The 12,011-nt window shown below is 39.4% G+C and overlaps 1 protein-coding gene across 4 annotated transcripts in view; it reads right to left on the reverse strand.

Moving 5' to 3' along the window:
• The window catches only part of SPO11 (SPO11 initiator of meiotic double stranded breaks), a 224,753-nt gene that overhangs the window by 17,369 nt on the left and 195,373 nt on the right, over positions 1-12,011 (reverse strand). Inside the window, exon 1 of one of the 4 annotated variants that reach the window (XM_019284452.2) lies at positions 8,146-8,310. The exons of the other annotated variants lie outside the window; for them this stretch is intronic. The gene's annotated coding sequence lies outside the window, so the exon portion shown is untranslated. Of the gene's footprint in view, positions 1-8,145; positions 8,311-12,011 lie in introns of those variants that run through there. 4 annotated transcript variants of the gene reach the window in all.

Raw genomic sequence — 12,011 nt, forward strand, 5'->3', positions numbered from 1 at the left:
AGCCTTCTGATAGCATCATACATGCTGTTAGAAAGAAATATACAACCGGTCTGTGCCTCTGCAAAGCCAGGCTTTTTTGGTGTTAGCACATTCATTTTAGTAAACAATAAATGAACAAGAAATAGCCATTGGCTGCCAGCAGTACCTTTGCTAGGTTGAGAATTCCTGTTTGTGCCTTAGGAACAGATGGATGACAAGTGGGTCTAGCACTTTGTTAGCAGAGTTCCTTTCTAAACATCTGATGTAGTGTTAATTTATTATTTCAACATTCTTCTGCATGTCCTCTACTCTGTCATGTTACAGGGTCTCTCATGCATTGCACTGGAATGCTTCCATGTTTGGATCCATTCATGGGGAGTTTTGGGTGCCAGGAATGCAAGATTGGGACCCTAATACGTCAAGAAAAAATAAAAAATATAGAAATGACATTGCTGAAGATACTGTCAACCACCCATTAGTCCTAAGAAAAGAATATCTATAGCTTTCTTTAGAAATTAAACTGAAAGTTATCTTTTAACCCTTTAGTGACATTTGGTTCTTCATTAGAAGGAAAATTAACATGCTCATCAACTAGTCCAGATTCTTAGGTGGTGTGGAGAGCTGGATGAGATCATATCCTCAGCAAAATTATGGAATGCTAGGAAGCAAATCAGGAGAGCCAATTCCTAACTCTCATTTTAACAATGGGGTGCCTCATGTTAGTAATGAAATGTAAGCAAATAATAGGTGTTGCTGAACAGCTGCTCTTACACTATATTGGCTCTTCTCTCTGAAAGATCCAAGCAGGAGAGAACTGCTCCTTTAAGTTTTAAATACATCGATTTTCTACATACTTTAGCAGTTTTCTGATGGCCAATACATCAAAATCTTCATTTTTTCAATATATTTTAAAAAACCAGAGCATAACCTTCAAATTCAGAGACTCGAGAAGGATGACTGACAAGATTTTTGTAACACTCTGCTCCCATCTTTTCATTTCAGTGGTGTCCATCACTCAGGAACTTGTTTCAATTTCATATTTCACTTATTCTCCTTGTGCAGAGAGGAAAACAACACAAGACAAACCAAAGAGGTCACTGTGCTCCTATCAGAGGCATTTAATCACTGATAATGTATTATAAATTTTTAAAAATTACACAAAAGCCAATATTTATGGAGATTCAAACTGATTTCCAATCCTAGTGGAAAACTTGATTCATAAGTTTTGTAGTGTCTGCTTTAAAAGAAATGTTCTTGCAGAATATACAAGAATATATGGTCATTATCCTCATTCATGTTAATTTTCTGCCATTATGGGGTAACAGCAACAGTCTTGGTTTTTTCTTCTGTGTTGCAGATCATTCAGTTTTCTGTTGGAGAGCTAAACTGAAAGTGAACTTTTGCTCTGAAATGGTACACTTCAGTGTTTTATATGACACACTTGTAATAAACATATTAAATTATATACTGTGATGCTAAAGCACTGTAATAAAAGTACTTGCTGCTGACTGCTTGAGAAATTATGAAACAATTGTTTTCAAGTTTTCATAGCTGTAAAACCCCCAAATGGACTTGATATTTGAGAGACAAATTTCTGTGCAGCACAAATGCATTTTTTAACCATAATTTTCAAAAGAAAAACCTGTAAGTTTTGCCAGCTGACCTCCTAGGTAGAGCCTTGCCCATAAATGCAGCAAGGCAGATTGGTGCTAACGATATGTGAAGTTCATCTTTGTACTCCATTCATTCTCACTTCATTACTGGCAAGATTAGTAATAGCCAATTTGCATTGATTTATACCAGCTATTTACAGTCCCCAGGGCACAGAAGTTATTCATGGTAAAACCTGTCATACTCTCCTTTTTTCTAGTCATGCCTCTATCTATGTGGTAATAGAGGGATGAAGTTTCTGCCTCTGCTGTGTCCTGCACAGAAGCCAATGTCTCCAAAGCCAAGTACAACAGAAAAATATGGCTTTGCCAATAGCCAGAATGGTGACCTAAAGATTATGATGAGAAAAAGGCTGAAGTTCTCAAACCCTGTTTTACACTGATTTGAATGGGCACAACAAGCTCCCAGACATCTCTGTGTACCAGTTTGGCAAGGAAAAGGGCGGTGATGGAGCAGAGCATCCATCAGGGACCTGGCAGTGAAGTTGGACAAACTTAGATAGATAGGGCTTGTTGTGCTATGCCCAGTTTTGGCTCCCCCAATCCAAGAGCAGTGTGGAGAATCGACCGGAGTTTCAGCAGAAGGTGCTGGGATACTCTGTGTCAAGAGCACAGGGCCTAAATGGTGAGACTGAGGGTGCTGGGCTTATTTGTCCTGGCAAAACAGAGGCCAGAGACTGGTCTCTGCCTGCACAGCAGTTACAGAGATGACAGCCAAGTTCTGGGTAGGTAGTGTCATAACACAGAACAAGGAGCAATGGCCATAAATCACAGCGTGGGAGGTTCAGTTGAAAATTAGGAAAAAATGTTACTCATTTTTCAGGCATTCTTTGAAAAGCAAAAACAAAACCCCCTCAAAAACTACGAAAACAACATCCAAGCATGAGTACAGCTGAAAAAAACCTAATAGAAAATAAAAATTGCCATCCTCTGGTTTCTTACTGTTTCAGATGTCTCCTACCTTTAATATTATACAAATTACAGTATGGCACACATTTAATCATACAGGCATGTTACATACATATGTTACCTGGTTTTGTTTAAAATTCTTTGTGTGCAATTAGTAGTTGACAGAATGCCATGTTTGTTGAGGAATGAATTCTTTTTGCACAAGTAAACCCCAATAGTGCCCAATTTGCAATGCAATATTGACTATCATCTCTGAATCAAAAATTAGTTCTTCACAATGAATTCATTCAATTGTTTGGGCACTATTGCATCACTGTGTGCAATGGGATTAAAAAGAAAAGTTGGAAAAAAAACTGTATTGAAAGGAAACTGCAAAACTTGGTTGGCCCAAGCACTATGAGCATGCTAATTAACTAGCAGCAGTTACTTGAATAATTGAGACAGGTTTTTTCTTGTATTTATTACCTGCACTTTCAGGTATTTGTTACATCAGCTGTGATATTTATCTAAGCATTGGTTTAGAACACCACATATGTGCAAGGGTAAAGGGGTTAATTTTGATCACTCAAACTGCAGATATTCTATTTAAGGCACTTTGTGACACCAGCGAGTTTTCACCTTTCCCTCAGGATTTTAAATCCACTAGCACTTTTCAGATGGCTTATAGCAATTTTAGTGCTTCCCAAACACAGTTCCAACCATTCAGCTGTCCAGTACCCACTGAGAAAATTGGTTTCCTTTCCCTTGCAACTTTTCAGTTTCCACAGACCAGTGGTTAATATTTTCAATACAGACTCTCTATTCAAGAAACACAAAATGTTTACAACATGGGTGTAATTAATTATATCTACAGTGTGAAAACCCAGACATGGATTTTCCTACAAGCAAACTAAGGCTTTCTGACCATTTGATTGCTGCCTCCACAGAAAATTTGCCATGGTAAAGATAATGTCTGGAGATACATAAATATAGATTTATGCTTTATGACATTGATTAGTGTTTGAAAGCCATTCCTGAGAGTTCACCCTTGTTGTACTGAATCCACCAGTTTGGATCTGATTTAACAATGTCTCTGTGCTTCAACGTACTGCTGCAAGGACTCAGGAACCCTCATATAAATTTTCTTGATGAGAGAAGCTTTTGTATGAACTTCCTAAAACAGTTGGCAACAAAATATAAGAAACATCTACCACGCTTCACTGGATTGGATTAGGGATGAAAAAGTAAGAGGAGAACAAACACCACAACACTTTGTAGTCCCGTTTGACAACTAAGGGATAAATTGCATCCTGCCTTCTATTCTTAATAAAAAGCATAAGACCTATAATACTTGTTAATCCAAAGTCCACCTAGACTAATATTCTCCTTCTGACAGCAAAAAATACTGGACATCATGAGAAGAGTACAAAAAAAGTGTCTAGTGATGCATTCCCAGCATGTTTATGACTCAAAGACTTCTGGAAAAAGTGGTGGGACTTCATATTCAAGGACTTCTGGTGGTGTCTTTGTATTCATCAATTTTTTTTCAATGGATTTCATGCACATTTTTAACATAACACGTCCTGTGACAGGGAGTTCCACAAATGAACTACTCACTCTCAGAGTCCTTGAATCTGCCATCTCCTAGTTAGTTATGATGCTCCTTACTTATGATGTTGAACAAGACAGTAAATAATCAGCCTTTTTTCACCTTTGCCCCACTGCTAGGTTGAGGTTTTGGTGGGGTTTTTCAGATTTTTAACGTATCTCCACACTGCTTCCCCTGACTCCTATTGTCATGGACTAGGGAAGGAAGAAAAAAACAAAAAAAGAAAAGAGGGTGAAAATAGGAAAAAAGACAGAACTACTTAGGAGCCTGAACCAAGATGGAGGGAATGCAGAGCTCAGGATGGTTGCATCTCTGTCTGGGACAGAGAGTAAGAGCAGGAAAGTAGGCTGGGCCCAAACACAGAGGAAGGAGAGTGGAAATCCCCAAATAACAGGAACAGGTGACAGCTCCAGGCAAGAGGCTCTGTCTTGTTTTGATGATACAGGTATCGAGATTCAGAAGGAATTTCGGCCATCAGAACTTGGCTGGAAGCTACACACTGTATTCCTTCCTTTCCCCCCTATATGTCAGGTTTAAAATCAAATAGAAAAAATCAACTTGTAAACTCCTTAACATCTGGGCACACACAGGCAAGTTTTACTTCCTTTATATCCCTGCAGTCCCACTAATAATTCAGCCCACGAGAACCTGAGATCATAGTTTGGCTTCAAGGAAATTCAATGTACTGGAGTACACTAAAGAGATACACCACCCTTTCTCACCACTGGAGGGAACATTTTTGCCCTAGCTTGACAAAGAACTTGGGTGATAAAATAGATTATGGAGAATTTGATATACGTGTAAATGCTTCCAGATATTTAATCAATGGGGAAGCAGTGGAACAGGTTTAGGCAGCCTACAGGTTGATGACCTGTTCTGATAAAACTTGGCTGGACTATTGAAGTCATTCAATATCCATCCGTGCTGTAGTTTCTCATGGCCAGCTACTTACATGGAGCACAGATTCCTGATTTTATTACCTTTTAACTTGCCACCCTCAGACAGGTTATTGCAATAGGATATAAGAAAGAAATCTGAAAGCAATACTGAAGTTTTACCTATCCAAAAAGACCCCCAAAAAACCTCAACAAAAAACAGTCCCCCAAAAAAAACGCTCAAAAACCCCCCAACAACAAAACCAAACCATTATATATCCAGATTGGGATGGAGAGGAGGAAACTGTAGGAAATGTTGGCTATGAGTCCTACTATATGCATAGACATGAAAACTTGGCTGCCCACTCTATGAGCTAAAAGGTTGGATAGTAACAGTGCTCTAGCAAAGATTGAACCCTGGGGCTTACTGTGAGGCAGTGATGGATTTAATGGGCTGGGTGTGTCTAGAGGGAATGAAGGAGATTCTTCTCAGGACGTGCATGCACTTGAAACTGTGTGGGGTTTGTGCATCTCTGTTAAATGATTTGAAAAAACCATTGTGTGATCAATGACACACACACCCACCCCTCCTCACAACACTGCCCTGCACGCAGGATACTCTTATTTCTGTCCTTACAGTTCCTCCCGCAATCACAGCAGGCTTTTTCGGAGCTTAGTTTGATTTCTCATCTTGTTTAAACTCCTTTAGTGTTCATTATTTACCACATGTTCAGCTGTGAACCATTTCAGCCCTTTCCTGTTACAAATAGAAAGAAACCTGGTAGATTAGAGTGCAACTGAAACAAAAATGCCCAGTGCAAAGGCTAATGCTATGGTTTTGCCTCAGCAGCAGGCTGCATTAAAAAGCACATTTCCATTTACGCAATAGAAGATTTTGTTAGTCAATAAATCCCTGCAATCTCAGAGGAAAGAATTAATCTTACATAATTGGAGTTTTGTTTCAGGAAATGAATTTATACTAAGAGATTCAATCTCTTAATTAAAAAGATTTAGTGTGTTTGTGTTCCACTTAGCAGTTTTATTTGTTCTTTAATTTGCAGGAGTCCATACTGGGAAATAATTGAATGAAAATGCCAAGAGGAAAGGGATGTGCATACCAGGTCTTTGTGCAGACAAGAACCAGGATTTCTTGACCTATGCTACTAGTTTTGACTGTTACTGTTAAAAGCAGTCAAAACCAGTAGCAGAAAATCTTTGTATATGGCAGTTCTCTGTGTGTAAAATGAAATTCAGCAGTAGGTTATCTCACAAGGCTGCTGTTAGTGCTGGAATCCAAGGAAGGAGCAGTTGGCAAATGCACTACTGGTATTACCAATGTAACAAAATCAAAGAGAGCAGGATAAGATTTCACACGTGGGAAACACTGCCTTAACAAGAGCCTTTTTCAAATGTCTTCCTCTCCTGATAAAAGATGAGGAAATTACTTGTAAATGAATTAAATTGTATTACATGAGGGAAAAAACCGAGCTGCCATCTTTGTATTCTGCCAAGAGGAGGAAACCAGCATTGAGCTGTACTAGGTACAAAAATGTTTGTATATTGAGAGTGATCCTGTGTTGAACTTGTGTCCCAGTGCAGGAATTTTGTTTGCAAAAGAGCTACTGGGATTGTTCTGCAAAGGCCATCCAAGCCTACGGACCCCCCTGCCCTTCCCAGGAACTCTGGCTGCTTGGCTTACTCTTTGTGGCTGTGAAGTCTGAAAAGAGTTCACAGAGGAGCAACAGGATCAGAATTCCCCTCTCATCTTTTGTTGCAGGAAAAGAAAATGGTTTGATGCAGTCCTCTAAAAACTGAACTGGACCACAAACAAACCCATGTTACACCCATAAAACCATTGCCTTCCTAAATACTGGAATTAAAATTTTTAAACTTGCTGTTTTCAACCAAATATACCAATATCTTTTAGACCTAATTAAAAATTACTCTGGAACTATCATTTGCTATGACTTAAGTATGTATTCCATAAGTTTGACTTCAGCTTCCATTGAAAACTGATGTAAGGAGGCCCTCACCCATGGACACAGGCACATATTTCATCCAACCCACCACTACCAGTTCCAGGTCATGCTGATTAATGCTTTTCACATAAACACACTTCTTATTTCAAATGTTAATGCCTGCTTAGTGCAAGGTGAAAGTCTATCCAACGATAGAATCCCTTAAGAGTGTTAATTAAACAGGACAATAATAATCCACTGGTGATTTATAGTGAGGTGGATTACTAGTGCATAGTGGTTGGTCTGATAGGCATTTATTGCCTACTTAACCATTTAAGTATAACAAAAAAAAAATCATTGTGGGACAAAAGGTGATGAATGTTTCTGCTAAAACAGTCCATTAAGATGATTCATTAACATTACAAAGAGGTCTGCAGCCTGTGTGCCACTTGGAGCCTTTAAAAGTCTGGGAAAGTGAGAGGCATTACCATAGGAAATGCTTTATGCTAAATGTGCGCTGATAGAATCTAAAGTCCACTTTCTGCAGATAACATCACTTTTTACATTTTGCACTACAAGGTCTAAGGATGCTTTGTACTTCTCAATTCCTCGAGAATGTATCTTCCTAACAGAGGAGAGGAGCAATAAAAGTCCCAATGCTCTGGCATACATTCGCGTCCCTCACACTTCCCTTTGAACTGATGGGCCTGGAATGCTGAATCGCTGGTTACACCACTGCGGAATGACATGGGAGCCATGAGTTATAGTCACAACAGCTACAGCTTTATTAAATGCACACCAAATAAAGCTCCTATAATGATCTTTTCAGGTCAAATAACAGCAGATGCCTGCTGTGCGACAGCAAGGCGGTGTACCAGCCACAACTGCTACAGGAATTGTAGGAGGGTTAAATCAGCGTGTAAATGTATCCAAAATAGCAAAATAAAGTCTTCAGTATTTTCCTAACAAATTATTCCCTGAAAGTGGAGCTAATGAAGCTTGGTTCTTTATGGATTTATGCTGCAGCTCTTACACCTCCCTCTTGGAATAACCCCTGTTGTCCTCCACCATATCCCACTCCAGTCCCTCCAGCCCCCTTCAACCCCTCCAAGCTCTCACCTCCCCCCTGTAAGAACATGCAGGCTCCCTTATTCCCTGAGGAATACCGTAGCATGCCTTGGCATCTTCTCCTAGCCATTCCTTGACTTTTGTTTTTGATTTGGCAGCTGAATGAAGCGCTGTTTTCACCAAGGAATATCAGAGCAATGTGCAAATCATCGAGAGCCTTGCTGCTGTCAAACACAATGAACAATTGCTGAACTCTCCCTTCTTCCTCAGTGAGAGCATTAATAAGGATTCCTTCCTCTCCTTAGGTGCTAATTCTTGCAAAACTGGTAAGGACAACTGGTAGGTGTCTCCAAATCATTTACATAACCTGTGACAAATGTGTCAGCATCTTGGAAACTGGGTCAGACAAATAGACAGATTGTGTAAGTGATTTCCCTAGGGAACCAGACTAAGAGGTGTGATAGGATCTACACTGACCAGAAGTCAGTAGAATCTTGTTTATAGTGGGTACAGCACCTGTCCAGACTACCTGCATGGTCTCAAAAATGAGCTGGACCAGGTACTAGGAGCACAAGACACTTGTACCAGACCTAATAAATTCTGCCTCTCAGTAGATAATTACCCTGTTTTATTTCTCAGTCAGCAAATTAGCACAGCTACACCAAATCCTGGCCTGGAGATGACTTAGATAGGTTTGATGTCCCTTCATGGCATGAATTTTCACTTCTAGATACTTCAGTTAAAAGTGAAACATTACAGACACTGAATCTGGACAAGGTGATGGAGCTGAGGGACACATGTGACATCAAACACATCACGCATAGCTCCTCCCAATACTGTTCAATATTTTCTAACTGCCTGGGGAGTTGGGCAAGCAGCATTTAATTCCGGGTGCCAAATATATTTCCACTTGATTCTTCTAGGAAACAAGGCACTGGTTGTACTCATGATCTGTGACCAGGCTTTATTACAAAGTGTCCTGTGCTGACCTCATCTACAGAAATGGGATAACTGTTTCCAAGCAGGGCCATTAGCCCACTAATCCAAAAGCCAGTCTCAGACATGATAAACATCTTTCAGATGAGCTATGCTGATTAATGAATGGAGAGTGCTGAGGCCTGGAGCTGTGGGCTGTTGAAACCCATGCTCCCCACCTCTGCAAACGCCTTTAGAGTCCCCTGGGACACTTGCAAGTCTCAGTTCTTAGTCAATAATGCCCAAGGGTGCCCAGCACTGGAGAAGTGCCTTTGTGGGAGGATCAGGCCTGGGTGTAAGGCAGACGCAGGAAGGAAGGAATACAAAACAGTGGGAGGCTGGCAGGAGCACAGGCTAAACCAGAAAGAGAAGCTGAACATGTGTGTCCAGTGGCTTGATGAGATTCAGAGTGGGAACAAGGATGAAAGGACTGGATCGAAACATCCATGTTTGCAAAGCAAAGGAGAAGGGTTGAAATTTCAACCTTTCAATGTGTTTTCTGATTTTCCCCCCCACATACTGAATTTAACCTAATTTCACTAATAGCTGAGAGACAGTGGTCAACATTTTTTATATTTTACTCTGGATATTCCTTACAAGGTTCCCACAAATTTAGCTGCCAGATTTCATCACCCCAGAGCACATTTCATTTGTGATCTCTTCTTCAAACTACAAAAATATTGAAGGTAGACACCTCACATTTGTCGAATACAGAGAAAGATCACACCTCAGAAAAGCTGGTTGAGAATTTTTGGACAAAGTGTTTTATTCCATCAGAAAATGCTGGCTTGTAAAAAAAAAAATCAAAATTTTTTAAAGTAATGTGCTGATTTCCGTGGAAATACAGTTAGGTAGCTTCTGATATTTCCATGAGAAAAATCTGTTCTGAATGAGAATGGAGTAGAAATTTGGGTGGTGCTTTATTAGACTCCCAAAGTCAGAATAATATCCAAATATGTGCTAGCACCCTACCAAACTGAACAGAATAACTGTCTATTCTCCATGCAGCTACTTTATTTTGTTTAAAAAAATAAAAATAAAAATTAAATTCCCCAGGCTGAAGAGAAACTGCCTGATGAAGCAGCTGGTGACTAAATCTCACCTACGAAGCTCAGGACTCCAAGCAAGCTCTTTTTCAACCCACTACAGAGCCCAAATTTTAGTCTGACAAAAATAATGTTGAAAACATTATGTCAAATGTCTGCTCCAAATCCCATAAAGCGCTCCTTGGACAGGGCCCAAGTAAATACCCTAGCCACTGGATGTTGGCTATTCTGGGATGTCTCATTCTTTGTATTCATGTTTTGTTTTTTAAATCATTCTGTGACAAATCTAAAACAAATGTCAAAACCGTTAATTTTTTTATACACTAGATTTTTTTTCTGTTTCTGGACAACTCTAATTCTCAGTGCACCACCCTTAACTCTTCGATTCATTTCTTCTCTTATACCTTGGTCCAACTTGCTGGCCTTTAGAAGAGCAAGAGACATTTAGCTCTTGCATAGGGAAAACTCATTTGATTTGTGCATTCTGTATTGTCCTATATCACTGATTTTTAAAATTACTTCACAGGCCTTTGGGGCCCGTGAGCTGCTTTTACAGGGATCCAAAAAGGTAAATAAGACACATTGCTTTGGCATGACATAAAGAATTGGCTGCCACCAAAGTCTGCAAATTAGAAAACATTAAAGATCACTGCTTTATACAAATATACGTGCATCCTACTGCTGTTAGTATAGATTGAAAGCTTGCAATAAGCTTTTACTTGCACTGGGATAAAAAAACTATCAACATTATTAAAAACTAAATGAATCACAACATTTTTTGGAAGAGAGTAAGAAGAATACTTTGGCTCAGGAGATACATGTATAACCAGATCCATCACTTTCAAAAGAAAGCAATTTTACAACAGTCAAAGTTAATATAAAGTTCATGTTGTTACTTTTTCCTCATGTACCCGTATGAAAACTGGAGAAAATTATCATTTGACACACTTGTTTTTCAGGATTCACAGTTATCACATCTCTAATGTGATCCCTAAGCATGAGAGGGGTTAATCAAAACTCTAAATAGAATCTGCTTTACATGGCATTAAACACAGTTGGAAATAATTTTTTTTTTCTGATTAATTAATGCCCATAAACTTAGATAGATTCAGAAAACATGGTGCTTTTTCTGTCGATCCACCTGGACATCTCAACCAGAAATTCTCTGAGGCAGCAAATTTTAATCAGATACAGTTAATATTTTGTTCCTAGAAATTTTCAGTAAAAACAGTCTTCAAACGTGCATTTTTGAGAAAAGATGTGACAAAATGATTACTGTTCCTTCATGCTATCACGTTACAGTTACCACATTTAATCCTGAATACTAGAGCTACCACACTCTGGATGATGCCTACATGCATGCAAATATGAAAAATAAAGTCAGATTCATGGAAACAGGCATGTGCTCATGGACCTCGGCCATGCGGCTGTGAAAACAGCATTTTCACAAAAGGCAGGGTCAAGTCTCAGCTGCTCTTACTCAGAACTGTCCTTTAACAGGAGCATTTTCTCTACCCCCAGCACAACAAGGCAGTCAAGAGACAATTAGGCTCTGCAGTTTATGAGCTCCCTTGATGGCCAAAGTGCTCTTCCATACATACCAAATATAGTAAACAGTAAACGCTCAGCTTTTTGTTCTTGCCTCAAGGCTTAGAAACAACTTGCAAATCCTCTCAATTCACTTTGCGTCCCCATTCCTTCCATTAGACTTGCTAACAGTATCTTTCACAAAGATTCTTTTGTTTTATTGAAAATCTCTTAAAGATTTCTTTGACATTTCTCTTTCTCTCAGTATCCTGTCACAGGGTGCTGGACCTTCATCCTGGGACTTACCCAAATCCTTCCTTTTTCCAAGACGCACTGAAACCTTCCATCACACTCTTTTACAAAGGAAGAGTGTAGTCACTGTCCCTAATCAAAACCCAAAACCTTAAAGCTATGAA

Source organism: Corvus cornix, chromosome 20 (genome assembly GCF_000738735.6).
Source record: "Corvus cornix cornix isolate S_Up_H32 chromosome 20, ASM73873v5, whole genome shotgun sequence".
Taxonomy (NCBI): domain Eukaryota; kingdom Metazoa; phylum Chordata; class Aves; order Passeriformes; family Corvidae; genus Corvus; species Corvus cornix.